This window comes from Dendropsophus ebraccatus, chromosome 11 (genome assembly GCF_027789765.1).
Source record: "Dendropsophus ebraccatus isolate aDenEbr1 chromosome 11, aDenEbr1.pat, whole genome shotgun sequence".
NCBI classification, from domain to species: Eukaryota; Metazoa; Chordata; class Amphibia; order Anura; family Hylidae; genus Dendropsophus; species Dendropsophus ebraccatus.
Window position 1 is genome coordinate 32869376 of NC_091464.1, and position 26014 is coordinate 32895389.

The following is a 26014-nucleotide window of genomic DNA, read 5'->3' on the forward strand; positions in this document are numbered from 1 at the left end:
TTTTCAAACTTATTAGTATAAATTTGTTTTCCCATTTGATACAATATATCCTGATATTACAATATACTGTAGCTCTTCATAAGACATTAGAAAACCAAAAGCTGGGCAATAGTAGTAACAAATTCCAATTTTACTTGTATATTTATTTGTATATTTTATGTTATTTTAACAACATATTTTGAATTTAAACATCAGTTCATTTTAGAACACGTTCACACAACATATTTTTTTCAATAAATAACAACCATTGTTGCAGTACACACATAGTATACACTAAGGCCGGGATTCCACGCAGCCCCATTCATTAATTAAATAGCGGCCACAAGTTGACAGTGAGACAATGTAAAGTACAGCTCAGGCAAACTTTACATTGTCTCCTATGGTTAATTGGAATGCCAGCACACCCGTATGTGCCCACATTGCAATTCAAAAGAAATGAAGTTCATCCGGCTGGTGCTGCAGTAACGGCCGGGGTGAACTTTACAGACAGCGGCCATCCTGTGACACGGGCATGTCACAGAACGGCAGCTGTCTTACAGCTGTCTTTGCGAGGTTTGTGGTCGCTGACCGACACAGTGTTGTTTTTAGTGTAGGGACTCATGTGGGCCAGAAGACCTGCACACGATACATGAGGCAGTATGGTTTGATAAAAATATATACCAACATTCTGGCGTTGATTTTTAAATTTAGCCAAGAGGCATTCGTGTCAGCCATGGATGTGAGGTGCAGCCTTTTATTTTTCTTAGGTCTGCATTTTAGAGCATGTAAACCTGGCCTTTTAGTGAAAATGACCTTGTAATTTCTTACATATGTATATTTTCCCTTTAAGACCCTGTTTTAACCCTTAGAGGACTGAGCCAATTTAAATTTTTTGCGTTTTCGCTTTTTCCTCCTTGTGCTTAAAAGGCCATAGCACTTGCATTTTTTCACCTAGAAACCCACATGAGCCCTTATTTTTTGCGTCACTAATTGTACTTTGCAATTACAGGCTAAATTTTTTCATAAAATACACTGTGAAACCAGAAAAACATTCAATGTGTGGTGAAATGGGGGAAAAAAATGCATTTCTTTTATTTGGAGGGTATTTTTTTACACCATTTGCCCTGGGGTAAAACTGACTTGTTACATATGTTCCTCAAGTTGTTAAGATTACAACGATATGTAACATGTATAACTTTTATATTATGTGATGCCTTGTAAAAAATTCAAACCGTTGTTAACAAATATATGTTCCTTAAAATCGCTCCATTCCCAGGCTTATAGCGCTTTTATCCTTTGGTCTATGGGGCTGTGTGAGGTGTCATTTTTTGCGCCATGATATGTTATTTCTATTGGTACCTTGATTACGCATATGCAACTTTTTAATCCCTTTTTATTACAATTTTTCTGGATTTTATGCGGGCAAAAATGCACAATTTGGCATTTTGGTTTTTTTTGCGCTTGCATCGTTTACCGTGCAAGATCAGTAATGTGATTAATTAATAGTTCGGGCGATTACGCACGCGACAATACCAAACATGTTTATTTATTTATTTATTTTTATTCATAACATGGGAAAAGGGGGGTGATTCACACTTTTATTAGGGGCGGGGGCTTTTTATTATTAATGACACTTTTTTTTACTTTTTCACTTATACTAGAAGCCCCCCTGGGGGACTTCTAGTATAAGCACACTGATCTCTCATTGCGATCTATGCTGCATAGTAATACGCATAGATCTATGAGACAGTCACTTGAATGCTTCCGTCTTCTGCAGCCGGAAGCAACCGAATGCCGAGCCGGGATCAGTGCCATTACGGCGCAGACCCTGGCCGGGTAAAGACACGGGGATTGCTCCTCCGGGACAACGTCACAACGTCACTGCCGCCACTAGACACCAGGTAACGGCTGCATCAGGTAATCGGATGCAGCTGTCATCTTTGGCATCTGCATCTGATTATCTAATTAGCCGCGGTCCCGGGCTACATGCGGCACCGGGGACCGCGGTGGTTCAGAGCGCGGCCGCTGAACACCTGTGGGCGGCCCTGGATGTACAGGTATGTCCAGGGTCGCCTAAGGGTTAAGACCATCACTACAAGTCCTTAAAGAGTATGCATACTTTTAAAACAATTTCCCCTAATTCTTTGTCCAATGACAAAGCAGCATCTACACACAAGCCTGACTAATATAAATGACATGTATGGAAGAATGGGATTATTAAGGTAATGGGTTTTCAAGTTGTAATATGAGTACTCCAACATAATAGTAAGCTCAGATTCATGATAGTAAAAAAAAAAAGCTTTCATTAGTTGAAAATTTCTTCATAGAAATTTTTAGGCTCTGTTGGGAGATAGAAAAGAGCTAGACACAGACAGGTGGATCATAGGCTGGAACCCGCCCTTGTGTCCCTATGTACATACCATGGATTGCCCTAGGCGGCAGCAAGTAACTGGGCAACAGTCTCTACCCTAGATAGGTAAAGCACAGAACGAGACTAGACAGACAGAATAAAGCAGGTTCTACAGTTCTACTATATAGTAGTTTAAAATGAACAACAAGAAAACATACAATCAGCGCTGTCTCTGTCGCAAGCCACAAGCCGAGGGATGCGCAGGCCTCAAAACAGGTGTAGACTTAACAAATAGACATTTAAAATTGTGGACTTATGCACACAAAAAATATAATTATTGTATCATTAGTACTAGGGATGGTCCGAACCTGCCGAACGCTCAGCAGCAGACTCCCACTGTCTGTCCGCTCCGTGGAGCGGGCGGATACAGCGGGAGAAACGCCTGGAAAACTGGGATACAGCCTATGGCTATATCCCAGTTTTCCAGGCGGTCCTCCCGCTGGATCCGCCCCCTCCTCGGAGCGGGCAGACAGCGGGAATCATTACCGAGGGTTCGGGTTCGTACCATCCCTCGGTTCTGACCATCCCTGATTAGTACAGAAAGTCTTGGATCTGATAGATATTATATATGGATACATTGTCACAATACATATTATTGCTATGTTCACACACTGTACAAACAATGGCCATTGTTTGGCACTAAAAACAACCCTAGGAACATTATCCTAGCTCAGTATTGACTGATGTGCCATTAGGGTGTGTCCTGAAATAAAATTCCATTGACATTGATGCAAAGGATGTGTCAAAAATAAATAGTACTGTGTGTGTGTGAACAACAAAAAACGACAGCCGGAAAAAAATGAGATGTTCATTATTTTGCTGCTCTGTTGAACAAGGGACATTGTTTGCATTGACAAATCATTGCATTATGAAAAGAGCGTCCGTTGTGTAAATTGAAAAAAAAGGCCGTTCTTTTCATAAAAAGCATGTTTTGTGACCATAGCCTAAAAATGGTATTTCCAGTAGTATAACAATTATAGAAGTAAAGCAAAATCCAATTTTCAAAGCACATACATCCTTCAACTACTAACTTCAGGGTGAGTTTCACCATGGCTTCCTTGGGGGGTGGGGTCTAAAAGAGGGTTGTTATATCAATTTTTGTGTTCAGCAACCAATTTTATATCAGTGTGTGTTTAATAATAGTCAGGATGGAGTGATTGTCTCAAACGTGCCAGTTACTTACTGTTTTATCAAACACATGATTGACTGTTAGATGTAGGCATCAGTGTGGGGCTAGAGTGCCTTGGGCCCCCCAGGAAATTTGATTATAGGGGCCTACCCTACATACACTAGATATAACCAGTGCCAAGACTTTCACATTACTATCGTGACTTTGCACAGAGCTGTGCATGTGACCAGAGATGCTAGAATACTCTATGCAAACACCATAAAGTGCCACATGAGTTTCTTGAAAGGAAAAGTCCCATGAATTATAAAAACAAATGCACATTACATATATGCATAGATAACACACACACATGCACCATACACACAGGCTCACAAACAAACTTCATGTACACACAGGTGTACCTCTAATACAGGTAAGCACCAGGTACAGCTCACATGCTGGCTCCAAGGCCACACTGTGCAGGCTGCAGCCCCTCCTTTCCTCTCCTACTGTGTCCCTACTGCCACCAGCAGCACATAGAGCAGATGCAGAGGAGGGGGCACAGCATACACGGAGGAGGGGGGCACAGAACAGGCAGCACACACAGCTCTACAGGGTCAGTTTCCTGGTCTTCACACCGTTTTGACCTCTACAGGCTGCCGTACTGAGTCCCCTCCTCCTCCCTCCAGTCCTGATGCTCAGGCAACACACAGTGGAGGAAGCACAGCAGGAATCACAGGGAGACTTTTAGTGTTAGTGTGCATCCTCCACTGTTTGCTTTGCAGGTAAAGCAGCCGGGACACAGATAAGGCAGCCGGGCCTCAGAATAGACCTCAGAATCTGCCGCCTCATGGTAGGTGAGACATCAATGACATATAAAAAGTTTTTTAATGAGAGTTACAATTTAAGACTAGGTTCACACTATGTAAAAATGGCCGTATTTCCTAACAATGGCCGTTGTTCAGCCGTTGTTTTTACATAGTGTGAACCTAGCCTAAAGATTCCTAAATATTATGACCAGGATAACAATACCAATAAATGCACTAGTTTTCTTAGCAAGGATGAGTATACTTCAGATAGAGAAATATAAGCGAGGCTACTGGGAACTTGATGGGGGTTGGACTGGCAGTGGACTTTTTATTATATAGCTCTATTTATCATTCTAACCATCTCTCATTTTAAATATGAACTCTTGGTCATCCCTGCCTTGAACACATTTCTTTTTTTAAGGAATGATTTGTCCTATCTCCCATTTTTCTTAATCTCATTTTTATTCTAAAAATAAATTCTGCTGACACGTTTAAAAGTGTTATTCTGCCCACAGCAGGATCATTTCTGTCACCCTCATTATAGTTCTAATATGCTTTTCTGTCCACCTTCCTTCATTAAGTGGGGAATGCATTACCACAGCATTGTCTGATCTTATTTGTACTGATCCTCATTCAGAAGGCTTTTACAATCTTGAACCTACCACTGCTGCACACAAAAGATTGTATGCAAAATGCCTTGCCTGCTCTGTATTGTTAAGGTCTAACAATATTTCTTACAAAGCAAATAAAGACAGAATTTGAAATAAAGAACAATTACATTACATCCTGATATTTAGATTGTGACAGGACAAATACAAAAACACTTTTAATAGCTAAATGTTCAATTTGGTTGCTCATTAACACTTACCTTTCTGCACTTCTCTGGTGTCTAGTGCCCCCCGCAGCTGGCAAAAGCCTGCTCAGCCAATCAATGAAATAGAACATGAAATAGGACAGTGCCGTGGCCAGTGATAGGCTGAGTGGGCTGTCACTTTTGTCTGAAGAGTGACAGAGTGCTCTCTGCTGCCACCTCTGTCCATAATAAGAACTGTCCAGAGCAGGAAAGGTTTTGCTACTTCTCTGGACATTTCCTGTCACAAACAGAAGTGGCAGCTGTGGTGAGCCCCCGAATGATGTTGTAGTGGTGGGACAGCCGGTCACTTTCTAGGTGGAAGTGTGACACCACTTCTTGAGGTGGATGGCTGAGATACAGCCGGACCTTTGGGGTTTTGTCACGTGACGCCAGTGCCTGGTGGGCACACAGGTGTGATGGCACGCCTGCTTTTATAGTGTAAGGCCGGATGTACCCTTTTCCCCTGTAGTCGGTGTCCTGTCTGGTTGCTGCAGAGTCCTTTAGGATTACTTCACAGGTGGTCAGAGTGGTATAGTAACCCTCCCGAATAGCAGTAGGACCCGCCACCCACAATAGGGGAAATGTCCCAAGGTTGTGGTATGGTGCTGTGCAGATGGTAGTAATCACAGACTAAGGCTGGGTTCACACTGTGTTTTTGAAATACGTTTTTTGCAAGCGAGATGGAGTTCATCGACTTTATGTAACTTTTCTCCACCTGGATCATTTCCTAGCTCTTTGGCTTTTCTGTGGAGACTGTCCTGCACTGTACTGACTCCTATTCCTCAGCATGGGTTGAGGTTATCTGTAGGCTAGTCCTTTCCTGAAGGGCTTAGCAGCGCATCATACAGCGTGTTTGGTGCTTCAAGAAAAAGAGTTGTGAGAGCTGACTGTTCTGTGTCCTACCCATGCGGGGTACTGACTAAAACATAACTTGTAGAGGGGACCTGGCAGAGGGCCAGGGCCCAGGTAGAACCACTAAGAAGAGCTATCTGAGCTGCGTCCTTTCTCCTCCAAAGCTCAGCTAAGACTCCCCCTCACCCAAGGGACTAACTTCCTAACCAGCGTGTGTGCTGCGCTGTAGTTGGGTGAAAAGAGTGCAATAGAAAAACAGGATAGAAAAGAGAGAATCGGGCAGAAGAAAGGAGAAATCCTACTGGACAGCAGAATCTGGTACATACACAAACAATAACCCTTTAGTATACTTCAGCTGTGCCGCTTCTTGACCTTAGTTACACACTATAGCGACAACTAGTGGTCATCTTTAGTAATACAACAGCTATAGTGGGATCACAGAAAAGTACAGACATTGACAAGGGGTGTTAAGAATAGCAACACCCACAGTGGGACACCACAGCAGCAGAGAGCAAATTTTCAGACTAGAAAGAATACATGACTTCCAGAAGGACATACAGTAGCTGATAAGCATTGGCAGAGATTTTAAAACAGGAAATTTACAAATATGTATTAGTTGATTTGAAAACATTTGTTTCCTCTGGGGTACCACTTTAAATTGTCAGCTGTCTTTAGACTTTGTTTATAAAATATATATTTTAATAAATATGCTTTGTAAGCCCAGCATTATATTAATGTATACATGTAAAGAGAGATACAGTTTACAGTATAGTCTCTGCAAACATAACATATAATGTGAAAATTGTGTTGGATGATACACGCTGCATCTGTACATGTTAAAAAAAGCAACTTGATTAAAGTATTTGATGTGATTGTTTACTGTATAAACAGAAATGTAAACAATATTGTAAATGAAATTGCACAAATTACCATGTATTCCATCCAAACGAATACATTTACATTTATCTGCATTCCTCTTGATCTCTATTTGCTCAGAAGCTATGCACATTATGTTTACTAGGCTAAATCTGTTTAAAGATGATTCCACAATTCAAATTAGAGTCGTACTCAGAGCTAAGCTGATGGTTATAATAGTACAGTACTGTCAGCCTCTATTCACATCCTACTGCTGCCATCCTTTTGATATAATGTACACACCGAGAAAAGCTCCCAAGTATACTGTACCTCCAAGATCGAAACAGATCAGTTTTTGTTTTTTTTTTACACAAAAACCTGGTTGACCATGTTTTTTTTGTATGTTAAAAGTAAAAGATTTATTGTATACATTTCGGAGCCATAGAATGGTATAATAGCTATAATACTTCTCAATTTGAGATTTGTTATGAATTTTGCAACAGAACCAAACGTTTTGCAAACTTTGTACGACTGTGGTCCAAGATGGCGACCGCAAATTTAATACACATAAAAACAAAAAAAGAGCTTATATTTTCCTTTTTGCGCTCCTATGGGTCTCCGTTGTCCACCGATCACAGCCGCCTCTACTTCCAGACTGAAACGAAAGTGACAGCCTGCTCAGCCAATCACTGGCCACAGTTCTATCCCATCTCAGTCAGTGATTGGCTGAGTGGGCTGTCACTCTTGTCTCAGTCAGGAAGTGGTGGCAGATTAGATTAGCGGGGGACATCAGGAGAGGCACGGACAAGTAAGTAGGAATGAGCAAACTTGCTGAACTGCAATAAAACAACTAAACACCTGCAATTGTTTAGTTATTTTAGTGTGTTTTCTTAAGGTCTAGTTCAGGCGAACCCAAACTTTGCTTCAAAGTTTAGCAAATCTGCCAAACTGAACTTTGAAAAGTTTGCTGTTCTCTAGCTATAATGTTAGCTTTAAATATTTATTTAACAGGGTGAGGAAAAAAAGAAAAATTGGTTTCAGTTTTAGGCCACATTCACAGGCTTTGTTCCCACTATGTTGTTTTTTTTTTTTTTTTCCAGAAAAGAACAGACGCTGATTGAAATAAAAACAGCGTCCATTCTTTTCTGCAGTGGCAGCATTGCATTGCATTTAACGCCCATTATTCAGAATATAATAATAATAATAATAATAATAATAATAAAATAATAACAAAATAATGAACATGCCTATTATTTTTGGATGCTGTTTGATGCAGTGTAAAGAACGGCCATGGCTCCTTTGTTTGGAATAGAGCCGTGGCTTGGCATGTGACCTGCAGTTCCTTTTACTCTTTATGGAGCCTCTGGAGAGATAGCTGAGTACAGCACTCAACTCTTTCTGGCTGCTTCATAGAGAATGAATGAAGCTGTGGGTCATGTTCCAACCCACGGCTACATTCAAAACAAAGATGCATGGGCACCTATCTAGAGATCCCTGGGGCAGCACAAAGGTGGGATCCTCCGCGATATCATACTTGTCCCCTATCCTGTGGAATATATATATATATATATATATATATATATATATATATATATATAAAATAATAGGTAGATGGACGGCACGGTGCTGGCTTAAAGTAAAAAAAACAGCTTCAAGCTGGTGGGTGCACGTCCCACAAAAGTCGATCCCCGACTCCTCTGGATAACCAAAATATGGACACGAGGACGGCACTCCAGTGGTGTATAGTGAAGATTTATTCACCCAATGGGCGTCTTTTTTTCCCCCTTTTCCTACTAGTCCTGCAATACACTTCTTTGCAATATCTGTACGAAGTACGGGCGATGGAAGGTGATGTTAGCTTTTCCAAGATGGCGCCCGTCGTACCATATGGACATTCTGCGCATGCGCGCAACTTATCATGTGATCGTTACCGGACTGAGAGCAGATGACAAGCCATATGACACGTCCACATCCGGATATGCGCAGATTCTCTGTTTACAAGCGGTGTGCGGCATGCATTTAATTCTACGGGATTGGCTGATTGGACGGAGGGTGAGTCAGGTCCGACCTCCATCTTAACCCCTGATTAGAAGGATAATTATGTTTTTGTGATTATGTATGGACTTTCAAGGGATTTCATACGCACTTGGACACGCACTGTAAAATATGTATGTTATGTGAGTATTGGATAATATGGCACTGATGAGTAGATAAATACACTTATACCTATGTTTACATTATGATGTCACGTAATTGAGATACACACCCTGAGGGTGTACCCCCTTGTATAAATACCACTATGATACCACTATGTACTTGCTTGAAAAAGACTCATGTTAGAGTCGAAACGTCGCTGTTTGTGATTGGGTGAATAAATCTTCACTATACACCACTGGAGTGCCGTCCTCGTGTCCATATTTTGGTTATCCAGAGGAGTCGGGGATCGACTTTTGTGGGATGTGCACCCACCAGCTTGAAGCTGTTTTTTTTACTTTAAGCCAGCACAGTGCCGTCCATCTACCTATTATTGAGTTTTTGATCCTGTGGACTGAGCATGTGAACATTATCATGGAATCTAATGATTCAACACCCGTCACATATTCCTTCAGCAATGATGATGTAAGTCGCATTTTAAGCGGTCGCCTGGGAAATAGAGCTTATCTGAGTGTTCCATCGAAATTGGACACCAAGCGAACATTTGAAGCGGACTCTAAGAGACTGATCACATTGGATCTGCACTTATCTTTGTTGTCCAACTACTATCAAACCAAAATGATCCCTAGAGGACTGCGTCCCCATTTAAGGCCTAACCTGTTTCCTAGGAATAAAGATTTTTGCACATGCTTTGAAGGACTCACGAATAAATATGCCTTGGACTTAGTACTTTTGAACATTGAGTTTTTGCAAGGTGAAATCACACAAATAGAGCAGAAATTGGAAATAAGTGAGAGTGCCCTAACAGATGTCATGGAATCTGATGAGATCATAAGGTACAAAGAAAGAGTACAGAGCAATTTGGAGAAATATAAGAAGGAACAGGAGGAACTGAAAAGACAATAATGGCACCGTGATTTCGAGGACTATAAAACTGGATTTGTTTATGATAGACAGAAAGAAGGCAAACCTGAGGATAAACAACAAAATAAAGAAGCTTCTAAGGGCTCTAAATCTAAGAAAGAAAAACCGGCTTTTTTGGAACAGGACAAGATGGAGGCAGCAGGAGGCGGAGCAACATCCGGAGGGGTCGTGGAAGAAAACAACAGTGGCGGAGTCTCGACCAGGAAAGGGAAGGGCATAAAGAACACACAGAAAGCTTGATGGACTCTGAACAGGCCCCCTCATTAGTGGAAAATATCTCCTCTCATACTCTTACCCATGATGAATTGGATGTTCTTAACCATGGTTTAACATTTTGCCCTACTAGTCAGATTAATTGGTTACAGTTAGAGATTGATATCCAAATGCTTCTTAGAAATATCAATCTCAAAGTTTGGTTTTCTGATAAGACCGAGTCTTCGGCATTGAGAAAACCAAAACAGTCTGAACTATGTCTGAAAGAGTATGGTTTGTCCAATAAGAGTGATTTTTGTCCTCCATCGTCAGAAGCTGTCACTATGTTTGGCACATTGGTTAAATGTGATATTGATTTATTGAAATCTAGATTATTGAATGAGAGGAGAGGTAAACCCAACTTTTCTAAAAAAAACAAATGGAAGCCTTGAACAACTTGTCCCAGAACGATAACATTGTGGTAAAACCCGCTGATAAAGGGGGTGCTGTCGTCGTTATGGACAAAGACAAATATGTAGGTGAGATTTTGAGACAGTTGGGGAATCGTAATGTGTATAAAGAGACGTCTGCCGATCCTAAGCGAGTTTTTTTTCTGTAGATTGAAGTTGCTCGTAGATGATGCCTTTGCGGCTGATATCATAGACAAACAATTTCATGACTATCTCCTGCCTAGCCATCCCGTTACCCCGACACTGTATTGTCTGCCCAAGATCCACAAATCTTTAGTGGATCCGCCGGGCAGACCTATTGTGTCGGGTTGTGACTCCATATTCAGTCCGGCTGCCGTTTTTGTTGACAAAGTATTGAGACAATTTGCGGTTAATGCTAAATCATATATTCGTGACACGGCTGATTTTCTGCAAAAGGTTAAAAATGGTGATGTACCATCTGACTGTATTTTAGCATTGTTTGATGTGACTAGTTTGTACACCTGTATAGATCACGAGAAAGGACTACAATGTGTGAAGAAAGTGTTGCAGAGATCTGATTTTTCAGATGAGGGCAAAGAGTTTGTGGTCAGTCTTTTGGAGATTTTGTTGACCTGTAATTATTTTTGCTTCCAGGACAAGTGTTTTGTTCAAACAAAGGGTACGGCCATGTGGTCAAACATGGCACCCACATATGCCAACATAGTCATGGCCGACCTTGAAGAGACCCACGTCTATATGTCCCACCACCATAGCAAGTTGCCCGGGTGGTGGAAATATATAGACGATATCTTTCTGATATGGATTGGCTCCCAGGTAGAATTGGTGGAGTTTTTTGATTATGTGAACACTATTGACCCTGACATTAAATTTACAATGACTAGCTCGACCGTTGGTGTCCAGTTTTTGGACACATGGGTCTATATCGAAGAGGGATCTCTTCGGACTGACATATATTTAAAACCGACTGATAGGAATAACCTATTGAGATTTGACAGCATGCATCCCAAGAGGATGGTAGAGTCGTTACCTAAGAGCCAACTATTCAGAGTACAGAGAATTGTGGATGATACCTCCAGGGTAGACTCTAGATTACATGAGATGGGTAATCGGTTCGTTCAACGAGGTTACCCTAAAAAACTCATCCAGAGAAGCGTGACTGAGGTTAAAACCTTAAATACGGTACCACCGTCAATCAGAGAGAAGAAAGTATTGGACAGGATTCCGTTCATTAGTACATTCAGCGAACAGAGCCATTGCATTGTCCGGATAATCCGGAAACACTGGAAGGTTATTGCTAATTTTCACAACAACATTTCTATTCTGAAAAATCCTCCTCTTTCATCTTACAGAAGGGCAGCAAGTATCAGACAGTCCGTGCAGACTGTCAGGAGAAAAAATTGGATCTGTCATCTTCACTCAAACCGGGCAGTTTCCCTTGTTTGGGATGTGACAGCTGCAATTTGATGATAAAAGGAGATGTTTTTTGTCACCCTAATACTAATTGCAGTTACAAGTTACGGTTTCATACAAATTGCAAAACGGATTATGTCATTTATGTCCTACAGTGCCCGTGTCCATATATCTACGTAGGAGAAACAACTAATGAGTGTCGCATACATCTGAACAATCATAAGTCTTCCATTCACAAAGGTAGACTAGATCTCCCTGTTTCCAGACATTTTGTAGAAGCAGGCCATAGTCTTCAACAGTTGCGGTTTACAATAATTGATCACATTCCGTTACCACGCAGGGGCGGGAACAGGCAAAGAATGTTAAAACAAAGAAAGGCCCAATGGATTACACGTCTCAATGCCCTTCAACCGCATGGGTTAAATGTGGACTTTTCACTTGTCATTAATTGTGTTTTCTCTTCTTTTTATCTGTACAGATGAAGCGAGGACCTCATACTCACCTTACCGACTAAATCCCCTTCAATCCTTATTTAATTTACTATCCGGTTTTTGTGAAGTAAAACGCGGGACAACATTTGTTGGAATTGTGGGGATTTTGCCCTAAGAAGAGTAGTCATATAAGGTGATTTGGCAGTGTTCCTGAATTTGGCAGAGCCCGTGCACTTGAGAGAGTGATGAATTCACCGTGAAGAGTGGGGCACTGCTGTGACTGCCTTTGACACCTCGTTTATGACAAACTCCGATGTTATGGGCGTCTTTTTTTCCCCCTTTTCCTACTAGTCCTGCAATACACTTCTTTGCAATATCTGTACGAAGTACGGGCGATGTTTACGTTATGATGTCACGTAATTGAGATACACACCCTGGGGGTGTACCCCCTTGTATAAATACCACTATGATACCACTATGCACTTGCTTGAAAAAGACTCATGTTAGAGTCGAAACGTCGCTGTTTGTGATTGGGTGAATAAATCTTCACTATACACCACTGGAGTGCCGTCCTCGTGTCCATATTTTTATATATATTGTGGGAATTAGCGTCACCAGAGGTAGGCACAAGCAGGCTTTGGATGCAACTAAAAAACGTTTATTGGTAACAAACCAGAAAAAAAATAGTCCAGCATGAGGCTTTTACAGCAGCCGTTCTAGCTTCAAACACAAAGCAGTTGACTTTCAGGAACATTAACAGAAAGCATATACACACCACCGTGTAGTTATGTCCTTATTCAGACCAGCAAGTCTGTAGCAGCTCTGTTGCAGGGCTTCTCTCTCCAGCTCCTGTCTGCCAGATTCACTGTGGATCAACTCAATCAAACACTCTCAGCAGGTTGTCTCTCCACACCTCATGCACCAAATCAGAGGCTTTTAAAAAACCCAGTAAAGCCTGGACCGGAATATGGGAACGGCCTCCCACCCACGCTACAGCCGTTCCAAGAAAGACAGCCCATTTTAGCCACACAGCAGCTATACTAAATAGCAAATGTCAGTAACCTATAGTTACTGACCACGAACTGCTGTCTTTCCCCCACAGAGTCCCAGGACCTCTGTAGCACATACATTGTAGTTCTCCTGCTGCAATTCAGATATGTGGAAAGTCTGGGATGTACAAGCGGACTGGCAACCCTGAACTACCTGAAACTTCCATACAGAGCACAATAACCTGCTTGGCACATATCTACCTTCCACTATTTTTCCTGCTGGTTGCCTACAATATATATATATATATATATATATATATATATATATATATATATATATATATGAAGGAAGTGTGTAAGTCTGCTGCACCCCACCGATGTGGTAACTGAAACCAAACTCCGAGTGCACTACTATCTCTGCGCCCAAGAACAAGAAAGAATATGTTGTAGTGAGCAGGCTCATTAGGAGTAGGTATAAAATGTTGGTTTAAAAATGTGTAATACTATGATATCAGACAGGTAGTATAACTGGTGTAATGTAATAAAAAACTAAGTACTCAGTAAATATTTTCTTGTAAGGTAGGAGATAAAGTCTCCCTAAAATAAAACAATATTTAATAATTCATAATCTTAGACTTAAAGTCCTCAATTACAAGAAAATATTTACTGTGTACTGTTTTTTTCATTAAATTACACCAGTTACACTACCTTTCTGATATCATAGTATCACACATTTTTCAACCAACATTTTATACCTACTCCTGTAGAGCCTACTCACTACAACACACACAGACACACACAGACACACACACACACACACACACACACATAAATATATATCTATCAAACAAACAGGGTTGGATCTGCGGAGATACACCATCAGATGTACAGTCCTCAAGAGGTTTGGCTCTGCACCCCAAATTTATACAAGAAAGCAGGTGGAGATGAGCATCTTCTTCAAACAAGTGTTATAACTTTATTGGAACAATACAGTTATAACACTTGTTTGAAGAAAGTGCTGTCCTCCACCTGCTTTTGTATATACACTGTATCCAGCCAGCAGGCAAAGTGGTAAATGGGAGGTATGTGCCACTGAGACTGCTCCTCTCAGTGCTGTAGTGCCAAACAGGTATTACAGTTTAAATTGTGAATGATGGAAGTTGTTTAGGCAGAGTCTCAATCCACCCCAGGTTTTCCTCCCTATCTGATTTTTAGTACAGGTGGGGAGTCAAATTAACAGGAGAGCAGCTAGCTAGGGAGGGGGCATCATGTCTTCCAGTGTGGGAGCTGCTAGATGCAGGAGGTCTGAGTCTGCTGAGCTCTCCAGAAGGAAGAAAAAAGTCCTGCCAGACAAGTGAACTGTCCTTGAGGTGAGCCACAACCTGAGTTCTTGAACTGTGTGAACTGTGGAGCATTTCCATCTATTTTCTGTTTTCTGCAGAAAGCATATGTTTCTTTATTTTTATGGGACTGTTTTGCCGACTGTTTTAAGTTGCTGTGAAATAACCCCTGGACTGCTACCTTAACACCCCCTGTCTACGTCACCCAGTCTACTATATATATATATATATATATATATATATATATATATATATACAGTGGTGCCTTGGATTATAAGCATAATTTATTCCGGGACTGTGCTTGTACTCCAGATCCACTTTTAGGGCACAAACACACTGGACGTATCCGCAGCAAGTTTCTCGCTGCGAATACGCAGCGAAACTCGTTGCGGATCCTGTCCCTGTTCACACGATGGCAGACAAAATCGCAGCAGGGATGTACATCCCTGCTTTAAAGTGATTGTACCACCGGGTCCAGGCTGAAGCACTGGAGGTGGGCCGACCCACCCTTAGTGGGAAGAAACTCCAGCCCCTCCATGACATGACTCCATTAGAATCAATGGAACCCTATCATAGAGGGGCGGGGGTTTCCTCCCACTGTGGGTGGGTTAGCCCGCCTCCAGTGCTTCAGCCTGGACTTGGTGGTACAATCACTTTAAGTTTGTCCGCAGTCCGCCCCGTTAACCCTCCCAACACCGGAGCTGATACTTTGCCTGATCCCGGCCCCGGCTTGCTTCGGGGATCCCGATGTCTTCTTGTCTCACTCAGCCAATCAGTGCGCTGTGGTGGGGCAGCACACTGCAAGCGGGACTTGCCGGGATCCGCCAAAGCAAGCCGGAGGAAGCCAGGGCCGGGATCAGGTAAAGTATCAGCTCCGGCGGCGGGGGAGTTAATGGGGCGGGCTGCGGACAAACTTACCCTGCTGCGATTCTGTCTTCCATTGACTACACAGGGCCGGGATCTGCAGCGAGTTTTTATGCAAATTCGCTGTGAGAAACTCGCTGCGGATATGCCTAGTGTATTTGTAGCCTTAAAGTGACTGTACCACCAGGCCCAGGCTGAAGCACTGGAGGCGGGCTGAGCCACCCTTAGTGGGAGGAAACACTAGCCCCTCTATGATAGGGTCCAATTGATTTTAATGGGGTCACGTCATGGAGGGGCTGGGGTTTCTTCCCACTGGGGGTGGGTCGGCCCTCCTCCAGTGCTTCAGCCTGGGCCTGGTGGTACAGTCACTTTAAATGAAAGAAAATTTTTCCAAAAGAGATCATCGGAATGCAGACAATTGGTTCAACACCCCCAAAATAATTATTTTTATTTATTCTGAATACCATGTAGACCAGATGAAAAAAAACAATAAGAAACGGCTGAATATGTGATATTATTAGTTACCGTACTGTGCAGCAATCAGCATGTGCAGTACAATGTATACTATGGGGGACATTTATGAAGTCTAGCATTTTTTACGCCTGGCTTACAAATGTCCCCGCATCTCCAGAGCAGCTGCACTGCCTCTACATAAATCCCATGCGCTTGGAGCCCGTCCGTGCGAATAATTTGAAACCTACGCTCAGAGCTGGCGTAGGTTTCAGTATAATTTTTCCCCCGGAAAAATGATAAATGCTGCTGCACCCCCCATAACGCCCCCTCTCCACCCCACTGGTGCAGGAGGTGCAGATCGGCCCGATGCGGATAAAATATTCGCAAATAGACCTTTGCGAATATTCTTATCCATCTGCGCCGAAAAAAAAAGCATTTTAGTCTTTTAATTTCCCCTTATGTGCATAAACCTGAAAAAACAGCAGCAGTTTTGTAGATACAGGATGGAGATGAAGATCATCATGATGCAGTAGCGTAGTACAACAGGCTAGAAGAGAGAAGCAGGGCTGCTGTCAGAGGTCTGTGTGGTCACATGACAGCAATGGGGAAGGGGGGTGATCAGCATGGACCAATCAGGAAGTGATAATCACAGAGCTGTGCAGGAAGACAGTGACAGAGACTTCTCTATACAGCAGTGTGTAAAGCTGAGTGTGAGTGCAGGCACATTATAGCAGGAATAGAGAGGATGGGAAACACAAGGGCATGATTTGGAAGGTGAAGGAGACTTCCTGGCTGAGTACGGCACTGTAGAGCCCACTATGTGGACCATGCCCCTCCCCCACACCCACTTCCATTCAGTACAGGAAGCTATTAAACCAAGTCACAATCTTGAAAAACTGTGAGCTCTTCTTGCAAAACGCTCCTAATCCAAGTTACTCTTAAACCAAGGTACCACTGTATATTTTCTCTTACATTTTAAAGACATGTTCTGTTGAAACAAAAATGGAACTGTTTGGCCATATTGTCATAGTAAAATTCTACATGAACAGTTTGATGCAGTCTATGCAGCTTTTTAAAGCCACCCTAGGTTAGCTGAACCCCTTATTTTAGTAGGTGGTATTCTACTGGGCTTTTAAGTCATTTTAAAGAAGGCATTTCTCAAACAGAAACAGGTCTAGTGTTAAAAAATGTTTTTAATGGAGCATCCGGTGGCACCTGAAGCATAGATTCTGATGAAATCTGTAATCTTTTTGAAAGCTCATATTTCAGACCTAGTTATGTATTTTGTCCCATGGTACAGACAGTATGGTTCTTCAGGTTTGAGATGATCACTTTAGATAAAAAGCCTCATTTTAAATGTAACATGTTTCAGTAGGTTTAATGCCTGACATAATTCTGTTATGACTTATATATTATTTTATGAGTAAAGTAACCTATTAAGCAAAAAAAAAGAAAAAAAAGATCTTATCAAGTAATTTTTTTAAAATTGACTTTTCCATCTGTCATTCATTGGGAAACTTCCCGTGGAATGATGCTATCATTATGGTCTTTTAACCTTTTTGTCTGTGCTGGAAGCCAGCATTACCCTGCAGTGTTATGGTGTGTAAACTGTGCATAAGCCTTGTACTTTGAGCTTCAGGTAAGTCCATTAAACAAGAGAAGGAACACAGTGTTATCAGTGAATGGTTATAGGCTTTATGTCAAAAGATTGTAAAGAACAAGATGTTATCAGAAGCTGGTTGTGGTTTTACAAAAAAAATAAGTTGCAATAATAATAACTTTATAGTTAGTGTATACATATAAAGTCACAATTTGTACAGATAAAGTTTATAGAATAGTAGAACATGCACAATTATGGGAAAGTATTCCTACAAGTTTAACCTCCTCCCGCCACTCCACTGTTAATTAACATTGCTGCAGCGACGTTAATTAACGCTGTAGGATGACACAGGCGTAGAAGCTGCGCCTGTGTCATCCGTAGCGAGTCCTGGCCATCAGTGATCCCACCGCAACTCTCAGCACTGTATCTCAGTTAACCCTGTAGACACTGCAGTCAGTAAGACCGTAGCATTTATAGGGCTTCAGATAGAGAATTCTCCCTCTATAGAGGGAGAATTCTCTCTCTGGAGTCCATTGGGGCTCTGCGAACTGATCTCAGAGCCCCGATGGTAGCCATGAGGCTTCCGGTTTCCTGGCTACCAAAGTCGGCGGGGTCGGGGGGGGAAGGCTGGGGACGCACCCATGAGCTCTTCCCCCTCCCCTCTCTCCCCTGCCGCTGATACAAGATAGTAACAGTGACAGGGGACAGAGCAGAGGGGGCAGAGATACAGACATCAGCTTATGGCATCAAGACCCCAGGTCATGAAAAAGTTAATAAGAATGTTATTCTAATGAAAGGACTCGTGGATACACTGGACAGCATGGACAACGATGATGTAAACCATACAAGTGTCTGCATAAACTACAGACCCCTGCTCCACACCTAGTGTCCTCTATAAATTCCCCAGCAGAAGGTGATAAGACTCCATGCTGCCCTGCCCCCTTCCTTCTCCTCCAGACTCCTTGTCTCTGGTTAGGAGTCCACAGCCAGGCACACTGTCACATGAGCGAACCGTCGGACTTTTGGTCTGACGGCATCTTCGCTCAATTACGATGCCTGCGATCCCTGGATTTCCCTGGAGCAGGAAGAGGATACATAAAGGTCAGCTGTTTGTAGACTGTCTGGGCATCTAAAACGCTGGATTCAGGGGTCACAACGGCCAGTGCTTATCTAGGAACATACTGAGAGATGATTGAAGGGTGTTGTGCTGTGCAGGACTGCTCCTGATCACTTACTTCTCCCAGCCCCTCCCATCTCCATAGACCATAATGGACACAGAAATCCTGCTTCATCTGAAGGGGGGGGGGGGGGTAGGAAAACAGCTTTTTCAGTACAGAAGGAAACTCTTTTGGTAAATAAAACCTATTACAGAGTTTCTTAAAATCGCTTGTACTATAGATATAGATATATATGACTATTGGGACTTTCTCAAGCTTGAGAAAAGCTGCTATTGTTGAGCCGAAACGTGACACTCCGGTGAAATTAACACTCTTTTGATTTATAGTGCTGTCTGTTGCTGTTGCCGGTTTGTTGAGGCGAGCACTATATGAATATCTTCCCATCTACCTGTGCTGCTGCTACTGCTGTATGGGGATTGTAAAATAAAAACTCACAGAAATGTCTTCAACGAAACTACCACATATGATCATACTTTTGAGTATTTCCTATGTGTTCTATCACCCAGTTTCCGCCATGTGTGAATGCACAGTTACTCTGTACCGAAAGAGTGGCAGAAAATAATTCTTCTCCCAGGAGGCAAGTAGGAAGAAGAGACAAGATAGATGAGCAGATAATGTAAGTAGATCCATTTCACCATGAGGCAAACTGCCTAAGGATTGTTGCTCTGTATACAAGAAGAGAAAAAATAGTGATCTGATTCGGTGACATTTAATATCTGTTCATTTGTCAGTATTTGTTGTCTGGATTGGAGTTGCTGTCAGACTGTGTTATCCAGGTGTCAGCGTAACAGAAAGTAAGTACATAACACATCTGCATAAATGGAGCAGCATAAACTACTGTAAGTTCTTTAAGAAGTGAGAATGCCAGCTTAGCTAAGAATGATGATATTATTGTTGCTGCAGAGATTGCATTTAAAGGGCATGCAGCATCTGAGTGTGACTGAGCCGACTCTCTATTTCAACTTTAATATTGTAAGCTGATCTACTGTGACTGTAATGCTGTATTATCCTAAGTTTACTCCCGTAAAACCTTTTGTTTTCATTTAAACCAAATGTGAAAGAACATAAAGCGAGATTCCTACAGACCTAATGACTCTTGGATCTTCATATTTTGATAGCAGAATGAATACATGAACACGCTACGTCAATATCTACTGTGAGCAATGGTGTTATTAAAGGAGAAGTCCAGCCGGCGAGGGGAAATTGATTACAAGTACTAACTTACCTCTACTCATGTCAGCGGTGAGCGGCTGGACTGACCACCAGACCTCTACTGGAAGGCACTTCTCAGAGTTGAAATGATGTCAAGATTCGGAAGGGAAAGGCCACGCCGATGGATTTGTGCTCAGCCAATCAGTGATTGGAGCGGCGTTCCTCCCTAGTCACTGACTAGCTGAGCAACCAGTCCATTAGCCAGGTCGTGACGTGTAAATGTACGCCCCCGCAGGGCTGGCTTTAACACAAATGGACGTACATTTATGCCCGATGTTTCCCCGATCACTGTGTGTACACACATAGCGATCAGCGAAGATGGCCTGCTATAATGTATTGCAGGCCATCTCTGCTCATTGACACGGGGGTGATTAACCCCTCCTGTGCCGACGATCGCTGCTATAGGCTAATCAATACAGATCAGCTGAAAACAGCTTTCCGGGTCATCGATGACCCGGAAAGCAATGGCAATTGGTGCTGTCCGAGACAGCACCAATCACCATTAGTGTCCCCACAAAAGATGGCACCGGTGCCACCCCCACGATCACCGTGATAGGCCGGCCAGTACCGGCCGCCCCATCACAGCAATCAAATAGTTTTAAAAAAGTGTCCCTGTGTTCTGCACCCCTCAGCTAGGTAGCTGAGGGGTGCAGAACAGGTGTGTGTGTAGTGTAGTGCACTATACTCACCTGATCCCGGCGCCTGGAGCGATGATCGGCGGTCCGCGCGCCTTCTTCTCTTCGTCAAGTTACTTCCGGGTTCCGTCGGGTCCATGTCGTCTAACTTCGGAAATCTTCGGCTCCTTGGGCTTCAGCGGGCTTTGGCAATCTTCGGCAGCTTCACTCTTCTGTCCCCTAGCGGCTGATCAGTGTATATTATACACTGATCAGTGGCTTTGGGTTAAAAAGAGGGATTTTTTTTTCTTTTTATGCACCCTAACGCTGCTGAGTGATGATCAGCATCGCACGTAAGTGCACCACTGATCAGAAACTCCTCCTTTTTGGCATAGGGGCGTTTTTACCCCCACATCCTACCGCCACTGTCTGCTGATAAGTGCAGCATTTATCAGCAACTCTTTTTCTTACTGTCAAAAAAAATGTAAAAAACACTACATTACACTACACTACATGAAATAAAGTTTTACACTTCACTACATTACACATACCCTATATACTAATCCCCGTATAAAGATGGCCCCCAGGGTGTTTTCGGTGGCGGAGGCATACACTATTATTGCCTCCGACACTGAAACAGCCAGTGAGGAAGAATGGGTGGAATCCTTTTTTTTCCTCCATTCATCCTCATCACCCTCATCATCCACTGACGTGTCTGGGGGTAATGTAGCGTATGCTGCCCCCCAGACACGTCCTTTCCGTCAGTACCGTCCCAATAAGAGATGACTGTTTGGTGTGAAACTCTACAAACTCTGTGAGAGTACCTCAGGGTACACTTACAGATTTAGGGCACGTGCACACTGCGGATTAGCGAAGGATAATCCTTTGTGCATTCCACAGCTGGCACCCACCGGCAGACTGATGCGGGCGCGCGTGTCTCCACCCGTGTCATAGACATTCTATGCTTGGGCAGATTCCGTCATCCGTCAAAAGAATGAACATGCTTATTCTTTGGACAGAGGGCTGCATTCGCCCGTGCATAGGATGGAGTCTGACACGGATGCATATACAAATGTAAGCCCCGTCCGTTAGACACAGCGCTGCTGGATTAAAAGTTATTTTTATGGCAATAACTGCATCCCCTGCTGAACGGACCCCAGGACAGATCTTGGATTAAAAGCAGCTATCCGAAGGTACAAGTGGTTTGGAGGGGTCAGATTGTGGGTACAGAGTCGCTTTAAGTGATGTATCTGTGCATGTAAAAGGATCCCTACAGTGACTGAAAGAAAACCCAAGCACCAAATTCAGGTGAGATTTTGTATTTTTAGGGCAATTTTTTATTTACAATACGAGGGCACTGAGATGCACTTTTACCATATGAGGACACTAAAATAGGATGTTTAGCATATAAGGATGCTGAAGGGCATATTTACTATATTATGCTACTGAGAGATATTTATCATATAAGAGTATTGAGAGGGCATGTTTATTATAGTGAATCCGGCCAGCGGGGTGCCCGAACCTGCACCTGGCGTACTAAATCTACACCTGCTTCCAGCAGGTGTAGATTTAGATCATGATTCACGCCCGCGAGCTGGCATAAATCATGATAAATGAGGTGTGGGAGGGGGCCATGCCTCCTCCTAGCTTTGTCACTCCCTCCCCTAAGCTACCCCAGCCCGGCCATGGGGCGAGTGGGGCATACGGCAGACGTACACCAGGGAGAAGGGGCAAATCTGCCCCTTCTCCCTGGTATACGCCTCGGGCAGACTATTCATAAATGTCCCCCATAGAGTGTACCTCCAGTGTGTGTGTTTGTGGGGGGTTACCTTTGTGCACTGTCTAGTCATTTCTCTCATGTAAATCTATTTTAAATTTGTTACTGTAAAATATTGAGTGCCTAAGAACAGTGCGATACAGTGCAGTAGGACCATGCATGTTGTTCTGCTATGACCTGCTAGTTGGATGGAAAATTATTTTAAAAATTATATATTCACATTATTCTTTTTGACAAGGGAATGTATAGTGAAATCTTTAGTAAAATATACTTGGGAAAAGTGTTCTTTATTATTAAAAATACAACTTTTTCCAAAGGCTTCCGTAAAATAACAGTTCTAAAAATGGTTTGTAAAATTATTAATCATATGAACTTAGTATTCAAACCACAGAATACATGCTTTATAAACTCACAATAATCTCCGTATTGAATTGTTTAAAAGTGTGTATTTTTTTGTTTTTCCATTTGTTCCATTCACACAATAGAATTTTATGGGCGAAATATGTGGGCCGAGTGCGGAGGTGGCGAAGGGTTATTTTAGAGAACAGTATGTGTTTACTGTGATGGCTGCATGTTCATTGTTTTGGTTCCCCCCTTTAACAGCAAAGATTTCTGCTTTTAACATTTTTTTTATTCCTGTTTGTACAGTAGATTTCATGCTGCAAAGACATGCCAAGGTAAATATTTAAAATATAATTTCAATATTATTCAACTTGGTGGGTTCACACTCTGTAAGACAACGGCCATTCTGTGACATGGCCGCGTCACAGAACGGTCACTGTCTGTGAAGTTCCCCCCAGCGGCAGCACAAAATTGACATGTCAGTTTTTTGTAGGGCCACATGGAAACCTAGCTGGAGTTTATACAATGTGTATACACTCCGGCTGGGATTCCATAGTAATGAAAGTAATCGACTGCTGTCGTTAAATAACGACTGTTGTTGCAAATCTATAACGACTGTTGTTGCAAACCTGCAACGACGGCCATTGTTTAATGTATACGTTGTGTGAATCAGGGAGTGTAAGAAAATATATGTGTATCCTTTTGTTTCTGAGTGGGTAATACTTTGAAAGGTGCTATAAGGATTTGGTAGAAAGGGTTTTCAACCTGACAACCTATGTCAGTCTGTGTGAGAGGAATAAGTGATGAACAGCAGTTTTTGTAAGAAAAAGGGGCCATTACCAGTGGTTTCTTACTTGTGAGACTAGGAGAAAGAGGGCTCATGCTTACAGCCTTTGTGAGAGGGCTTACAGCCTTTGTGAGAGGGCTCACAGCCTTTGTAAGAGATGGGGCAATGATAGGCATTCTACGTAACACAGGGAGCCATGAGAACCAATCTTTGTAAAAGAAAGGAGCTGTGTGGCAGTTTGTGTGAAAGGAGGGACTATGATCAACACCCCCTGTTCCTGCTTACTTGAACAATTCATCCTAGAGGCCCTAACTGAGAACTTCTCCCCTTGTGTAATTATATTGAATGTACCATCAGGCACATAGCTTTAAGATTTTTAGATGAATAGACTGGCGCTGGCGTGTTGATGGCGTGGTCCTTTTTTTGATGCACAGTGCCGGTATATTTCTGGGCCACGGCCCCTCCCCTCTTGTGACTCTGCTCCATTGAGGCCAGTGTTTCAGGCCGGGCCGGTACCCGGAAATAGACCGTCACCTCGTGCGAGAACCAGGCCCCCCCCGATTCTCTGTGCGGGAACCAGTCTATTCTTGTTAAAATCTTAAAGCGATGTACCTGAGGGTACATTCGCTTTAAGGTCAAGGCCTTGGGAATACACAGGAGCTAAAGACACTCCTGTTGGTATAATAATACTCACTCTTCTATCTATTTGATCTAATGTGTTAGCTTAGAGTATCTGCAGTCCACCTGATTATAACATTTTTAAAATCTATCTTCCATGTCTACTGGTGTGTTTCAGTGGACACACCGGCCTTTTTAAAGAAGGCTGGCGTACGTGGATCAGTGACTATCTATCTATCTAAAAAAAAAACAATCCAGAAGAAGAAACCGGAAAAACCACCCCAAACAGAAAGGTTAGGGAAAGCTTAAAGGGGAACTCTGGCCAAAATGATAACTTGACTGCAGGCAGGGGGGAAATAATAAATAAGCTCTACATACCTGTCCCCATGCCTCTGCAGCTCTTTGTCACAGGCTTATTGCCTGCTGCTGGAATTAATTTTCTCCTGGGTTCTGTTGTTGTCATGAACTGGGATGATAAATTGGTTAATAAATTGCCAGCTCAGCCAGTCAGTGACTGCAGCGGTTTCCCATCCCAGTCACTGAGATCCAGAAGGCCGGTAAGAGTTTAAGAGTAGTAAGGCAGCGCTGTGGGGGGAACTGGGACTTGTAAGTTGAGTTTCCTTACTATGGCTGAAGTGTATACACTCAAGCCAGGATTTCATAGACTTCAATGCAATGTATATTATCAATAAATCCCAAGAACAAAAGCATCAGACAATTTAAAATTTTAATTCTCATATTCATTAGATGGTTGCCTTGTCCTGCTAAAATTGTCAGCTTTGCCCCACACCTGTCTAATATGTGTAGAAAGCTTTGTGTGTAAAAGTTTGTGAGGGCTGTTAATAGGTTGAGCGAAGGGAATCTGACAAATTCTGATTCGATTATCCATAATCCCTTGTGTCCGTCCAATCACCTGTAAACCCCACTGTGATGTCAGCACCTCCTCCTCTATATAAGGTGATTGGCTTCCTGGAGGCGGCCAGTCGGCTGTGTATAGTGGAGAGTAGGTTGCAGCAGACAATTACAGGAGGGAGAGAAATACAGAGAGATAGGGACAGAGAGGAGGGTGGATTGTGGGTGGTTTTCTGTGGTAACAGTGAAGCCATTGCCCAGTATACCAAGTAACTGGGTGACTGTTTATTATAGGAAGTCGCTGGGTGTGCATTATAGGAAGTCACAGTAAACACAGTGTCCATCTTAATAACTCGCTGGGTGATCATCTACCATCTGTCCTGGGAGAAAATTGATATTAAACCGCTGATCCACCAACATCCACTAATGTCCATGGTGGAAACTGAATGATTGACAGGCTGATTGACATTTTTTTTTAATTGACATCTTCCAACTTTACACTGTCACAGCAACAGCTGTTGAAAAAAAATTGCTACTCTGTAATAGTCCCACTATTGTAGCTACTATAGTTTACTTGTTTTTAATGAAATTCATTTGAATGCGATTCGCGGATATTCGCGAACTCCGCAAAGCGAATTTCCGAGTGATTCCCTCATCCCTTGTTGTTAATATCGTTAAGACCTTTTGTAATCTTTGTCCTGCGTTTGTGAAGGATAAAAGTCAGCTTTGTTGAGTCTCGTGGAGACGACATACTATACTCGTTTGTTGGATATCAGAGTCCGAAAAATGTAAGTCCCTGTAGATAAATGTAAAAGTCACTTAGCTACCTTTTATTCCTAAGTGGTTAACAGCTAGTAATTGTTCAATCAAGGTTTATCTTTTTTTGAATTATCACTTGAAAACTGCAGTTGAAAAGATTGTCTTACAGAGGTACTAAATAATAGAGTGTTCTCCTGCAT